Source organism: Crocodylus porosus, unplaced genomic scaffold (assembly GCF_001723895.1).
Source record: "Crocodylus porosus isolate Cpor-Errol unplaced genomic scaffold, CroPor_comp1, whole genome shotgun sequence".
NCBI classification, from domain to species: Eukaryota; Metazoa; Chordata; order Crocodylia; family Crocodylidae; genus Crocodylus; species Crocodylus porosus.
Window position 1 is genome coordinate 253,006 of NW_017728919.1, and position 6,854 is coordinate 259,859.

Sequence of the window (6,854 nt, forward strand, 5' to 3'; positions counted from 1 at the left end):
TCAGTGCAGAGGCAGAAAAGGATCTTGGAGTTATCATTGATGCCAAGATAAACATGGGTGGGTACTGTGGGGACGCGGGCGGAAGGGGCTCCCGAGCGCAGCCCCCCTTTACCCCGCACTGCGCAGGCGATGCTTTACCGCAGTATTATGATAGCCCCTTATCTGTAACCTCATGCGTCGGGGGTAGGACTTTGCCCTTAAACAGCAGCATGATGGAATGGGCACTTGCAAGGCTTCCAACGGTGTATTTATGGAGAATGTAATAAAATAAGAGCCACAAAAAGATCAATAATGATTCAGCAAATATAGTTGCTGAGGAAATTTAGGCTCCAAGTTCATTCATTAGACTAGTTCATTGATTCCCTGGTTGTGAGTGTTACAAAAGCTGCCTGTGTTTTCTTTCTGAAAAGGCAGCAGCAAGAACATAGCTGAAAACCAATTTTACTTCCTTCTTGTTTGTGTGTGGGGGTTGTTTTTTTGTTGTTGTTTTTTTTTTTTTTGTCATATTCCCCTTCGGTGATTCAGAAACTGTTCTACAAAACAAGTCTTGTCTATACAAGCTGCTTCATAAATAAGAACACTAGAAAGCAACCCCCCGCACCCCAGTTCATGACTAATCAAATTCACCAGTGGATTAAATTTTAAATGAATTGGGCTGAACTCCGCTCTTGTTACGCGCCCATTTGGTTGCATCCACTGAGAGCAGAATTTGGCTCTTGCTCAGCAGAAAAATGGATTGTGTTTAGATGTAGATAGCTCTTGTCTGCAAGCTGCTCGCTACCAGCGTGGAGAATTTTCTGCAGGTTTTTTTTTATAGTGCCCCAGGTCCCTTGTCTCAAGCTGCAGAACACAAATGCCCAGGTTCGTTGCCATCTAGCATCTGTGCAATCCCCAATTAAACACCAGATGCAATGGGAGGTGACCTGCCAAGCAGAAGACACAGGTGATGAGCTACTGTTTCTGTGAGCGATACTGCAGTGCGACAGGTGAGAGATGGAGAACCCTAAGAAATAATGGATGAGCTTTTGTGCTCCCAAATTGCCTTTCCCTTCTCAGTAGCACTTGCCTGGTGGCTGAAGTTTCATCTACCATGCTGCTTGCTTTCATGTCGGCTTCTGCATTTGATTGTTGCAAGAACTAATACATCTCTGTGGCGGGGCTAAGGAACTTGGGAGAAAAAAATGATTTGCAGAATGCTTTTGAGGAAAGTCAGGCTTTTGGGTTTCAGGGCTTGAATTTCTGCAAGTTCCACTGAACTGGAATGCTTTTAAATCCTGCCTGGTGAGCCCCCTTCCCCCACAAATCCCATTTGAGGGAACTGTGGCAAGATCTTTGGAGGGTAATGAAATGTTACTGTTGTAGGGAAATGAAAGAGTATTTCAGTCCATGTCTGAGCAGATCTGCCGGACGGAGAAATGATCAAAGTGCACTAATCTTTCCCTGCAAAAGTCCCTCCTGATTAAAGGTCTGGAAATGCAGCAATGTAGAGGAGATCAGAAGGGGAAAACAAAAACAAAAACAAAAAAAGAAAGTTTATTTCTTTGCTAGGGATATAGCCCTGAGATGTGCAAGCAAGGATGGTTGTTTGTATAAATAAATGTTCATTCTTGACTGTGGAATGCAAACTATGCTGTAGGGCTGGAAACGGACCACTTTGTAAAGCTGAGGCCAGGGAAAGGGAGAGGCAGGGAGGTTGTAGGGAAGAAATTCACATTCATTTTAGCAACTTGGGGAGTTTCTCAAGCTTTTTTTTCCTCTGGCATTTCTCATTACGCTGATGAGAATGCTGTTGAGAACAAAAATCAGGACTTTTCCAAATGTTTAGTGGGAAATAATTAAGGGAAAAAACCCTCCGTGCCAGCTCTTCCCATTGTGGAATAGGAGGCCGGCTGCTGCACGCTGTGTCCTGTCTCCTGCGTCCCAGACAAAGGGAACTGATATGTGCGATGCAGATTATGTGCTTGGGATATGCGTTAAGTCCCAATCCTGCAAAACGTTCCTGCAAGGGTAATACCTACTACCAGGAATAGTCTAAGGAAAGGATGACTTCATGCCGTTGCTATTTGATCAGCTTCCTGTGAGGCTGGGAAGCTGTGCACTGTGGCTGTTTACCCAGGCTGATTTAGGACCTGTAGCTCTACAGGGGGAAACAAGAGAAACTGAAATGTCTTAAGACAAAAATTTAGGGTTGTTGGTTGTAGCCGTGTTGGTCTAAGGACATAGGCAGACAAGGTTTTTTGGGTAGATGTGATATGTATTATTGGATCAACTAAATAGTTGGAAAAATTATTCTTTGAAAGCCTTTGGGCACCTATACCCTTCTTCAGGCTCTCCCTATGCCTGAAGAAGGGTGTTTGTGCCTGAAAGCTTGCAAAGAACAATTTTTCCAACTATTTAGTTGGTCTAATTATTATTACTAAAACAGTAGTAATTGAAATATTATTAAAGACTATTAATACTAGAAGATATTATTAAAAAATTATTATTAATACAAGATACCAAAAAATCTTGTCTGCCTTCAGACAAAGATGTGATTCTGCCCCAGAAAGAACTGCAAAAATCTAGAAGTTGTGGTTCAGAGATGATACCTTTTATTAGACCAACTAATAAATTACAAAAAAATTATCTTTTTCTGTTAGCTTTTGGGCACACGCACCCTTCCTCAGGCTCAGGGAAAATGAAAGATGGTAAAAAGTCCCCATAGGTAGAAAATAAACTTTATTTTTGCACGGAAGAAGCTGAAGTGGAAAGTGGAATTCTGTTCCTCTGGGTCCATGAGAGTGTCTATCTTCTACCTATGGGGACTTTATACCATCTTTAATTTTCCCTGTACCTGAAGAATGGCGTGTTTGCCTGAAAGCCTGCAGAAAAAGATAAAGATAAAAGAAAAAGCCGGCCTCTCACTCACTGACTCCTCAATTTACATCTTCACTGATGGCCTTTCTTGCATGCAGACCAGCTCTGTCTTCTTTGCTATTCCTTCCATCCAGGAAGAGCGCACACACACCAACTGCAGATGCTTCATCAGCGTGATGAAGGGTTTTTAAACCTGAAAGCTTGCAAAGAAAAATATTTCCAGCTATTTAATTTGGTCTAATAAAAAATATCAGATTCATCCAAAGAGCCCTGTCTGCAGAAAAAGATTTCTTTTTTTTGCAATTTCATAGTTGGCCTAATAAAAGGTACCATTTCTGAACCAAGAGTTCTAGAGTTTTGCATTTATTTTTGTCTCAGACCAACACAGCTACCAAATAACATCCCATTCTGCCACAGGGCATTCCCACAATTTTAAATCCCAGGAGCCACATTTACTTCGAACTTATCTTTGTTAAGGGTGCCTCTTACACACTACTGAAGAATTACAGATGTCATCCCCCTGGCCCCACTTTTTTTTTTAACCCCCCAAGGAGTTACTGTAAAAGAAAATATAGTTCCCTGTACCCAGACTGATACTAGTTAGATCTGGCATTGGTTCTGCAAGAGCTTCATCTTGACTGTCGTGCCCAACTATCTGCAACCCACCACAAGGGACTGGCTTTGTCTGCACACCTGCTCTGTTCATCTGAAGTTCAGTTAAATGATATGAAAGTCTGCAGTGCTAATGGCTAGAAAACAAATGCTGCTGTAGGCACTTTTCAACTCCGCTCAGTTTAATAGGGACTTTCATTCTATCTGAGATAATGGAAAGTCACAGAGGAGGTATCCAGCTCTGGTGCATGAATAAATCATTAAGAGTATGAATTATTCAGTGATGATCCACACAACCCTGTGCTATATTCAGTCAAGAGACAGTATCCCTAATCCAACCATTTTTTTTCCATTTACCTGCTTCAGCACATTACAGTAGAGGCATGGCTGGATAATAAATCTAAATATCATGGAAAAGATATTTAAAAGGACAAAGCCTTTCTTTTAGTATATGTTAAGCAATAAATTATTTGAAAGATATGAGATAATGGGATGGGAATAACACTGCTGTACCATGGGTCATTATGCAATGGCCAATTCTTTGTAAGTAGGAGGGTTTGATGGAGGTAGATTTGCACAGCAGGTATGTGGCCATGTTGTGAAGAAGTATTAAGTAGTAGTCGTTCAAGAAGGTGGGGGCATAGGGTAGAAATAGGAGCTCAAGGTACGAGAACAAAATTAATAAGGAAAAACTAGAGCGATATCAGAGAGCTAGTGCTCTGCTCCGTATTTAATTTCTTTGATAGGAACTAGACAAAGTTCAGTTCCAACACACGGCATGGCTGGCGCTTAGCTGAATCATGAGAATGTCATTAGAATAGTAACCTACTGTAATGCACTTATTTAATGCTAGCACTCAAATTATCTTTTTAAATTCCTGGTTTCATGCTTTGAAACTGACTTGTTTAAATTAAGACAAGATGTTGGCTCTAGTGAACTGATGCATAGTTCTGCTACATTTGGAACTGTTAAATCTGGCAGGAGTGTAATTCCGTAGCCCAAAAATTGAGGGTCTAAGCCCAGGCTGTAGGGAGTATCTGAATGATATCAAAGCAACTTTTGCTAACATGGTTTGTTGTTTTTATCCTTATATAAAACTGAAAGCAAGATTGGTGTGACCGGTGGGGAGAGAGGACCAGAAAATACATTGACTAACTCAAAGTTAGGACTGCCTGATAGAAAAAAAAGTCCTCAGCTCAATAGCCAGGAAATGGCTGGTTCATCCTGCACAGGAAATGAGTCATCTTAAAGCATCTAAGAAGAGAAGACAAGACATAAAAGTGCTGAAATAACACGGGCAGATAACACTGGAACCACACAGAGAGAAGTCTCATTTTGTACTAGATTAGGAAGCTTGGGATGAGGGGCCGGGGGAAGAAAAACAGCACTGGCTTCTAAAGGACTTTCACGAGGTCCAAAAAACAACTTGGTTTATACACAGAAAAATGGCATCTTGCTATGTCTGTCATATCAGACTGAAACACGGAAATCAAAATTTAAAACGAAAACCCCAGTGGAAGTTGCAAGCAGAGCTTTCTGGTACAATGCTAAAAACTGTTCCCCAAAAGGATGGACCAGACTGTAGCCTGGCCACCAAAGCAATTCCATTTGGGGAATTTTATTTTAGGGGTTTCATGACTTGGTTAGAAAGAATTGCTCCTGAAATCTTTCTAACCAGGAGCAATTCTAACTTAAAATATATTAGGGTCTCAATTCCAAGTCCAATTTCTTCAGTAATATAAGGTTATATTACTTGTTGGATATGGTTACAGAATGCCAGCTCATTGGTTTCATTTTTATTTTGTAGTGGTTCTTGTACACTCAAAATGCGACAGGCTGATGGGAAAAATAATCCTGTGGTCTCTAACACTGGAGATTGCTTCTCAATTAAAAAAATGCATGGCTGAGAATTATGTAAAGAAAAAAAATCACCCTTAACGAGCGGTATTATTTTTAAGAGTGCAAGAAATGCAAGCGAGTGTGTTCTCTTTCTCTGTTCATTCTAGACCGACTGTTTCCAGAGCTGCAATGTGGCATTGTGAATGATGTGCCAGAAATTTTCTGGTACCTTATGGTATAGCAGATACTAGTTTAAACAAAACAGCTATTTTAACTGAAGACCACTTATGTAAAAAAAAAAAAAAGGCGGGGGGGATCGTGTTTGACAAGGAGGAAAAGGAGAAGCAGTGGAGTTCACTGGAACTCTTCATGGTAGTAAAGTGACACATGTGTACTTGTTTGTAGGATTGGGTATGATAAAAAAACTGATGAGTACAGAACAATCGAAAGTATATGGAATCAGAGCTCGTGGGAGAGGTGATATCTTTTATTAGACCAACTAGATCTTTGCAAAAAATATTCTTTAATTGCAAGCTTTCAGGTACAAGCACCCTTCTTCAGGCATAGGAGAAAGGACTGTAAAAGTCCTCCTGGGTAGAAATGAAAGGGCATGGAGGTGATCTTTAGATTATACCCACCGTGAGCATGTATTGTGTACAGTCCACTCATTATGTTTGAACACAGAATATCTTTCTAGTGCCTAATGCAGGGGGACTGGACCCAATGATCTGCAAGGTCCCTTACAGCTCCTCATATCTATTAATCTATTAATTAATCTAGAGAACGAACAATTTTAAAAATTTTTCTCAGCTTATTTTATCTGGAAAAGAGGAGCAGCTGTCAGAAAAGCCAAGTTGTGGGGGCTGCTGATTTGCTAAGGAAGAGAGTTGCATGGAAAAGTCTCCCACAAGAAAAAGCATTATCAGCTTGAAAATCTTCCTGTAAAAGGTAAGAAAAGAGGGGCAGGGAAGGTTTCCTGGCACAGTGTGCTAATCTCTATACAAGATAGCTAACAGGAAGGTTCAAAAAGAAAGAAAATTTGGGTGTGTCTCTCAAAGGGCTTCGACTGAGAGATGAGATGAGTAACCACAGGGGCTGGAGGGCAGGGAGAAGCCTTTTACGCAACCAGAACTCCCTGCTGTCTCCTGCTAAGGAAGAAAGTTAATTCACGCTCAATTTTTTTTCATTTCTTTGTAGTCATTTTCAGGTTTTTGGCTGTTGGGGTTGTAAAGAGAGGCAATTCCTGTTTCCAGCAAGTTTCCTAGGGAGTGATTTTTCTTTTAAATGCTTCCCTGTTTGTTACCAGGAGGCATATTTGCTGTCTGTGAAAAGGATGAAAGGATTAAAAAGTTGCTCAGTAAGTTTATTACCTGAGCAACACCCTTAGGAGGAGTGAACAAATGGGTAGTTCAAGACGCCAAGAACATATCAGACCTTTTCAGTTAAAGGCTAACAGTCAGAAGAGGCACCTGCTTGGAACTGGATGCTATAGGAAGAAAACTGATAAACTGATTTTCGGTTGTGCAACGTTTTATCTAACAGGTTCA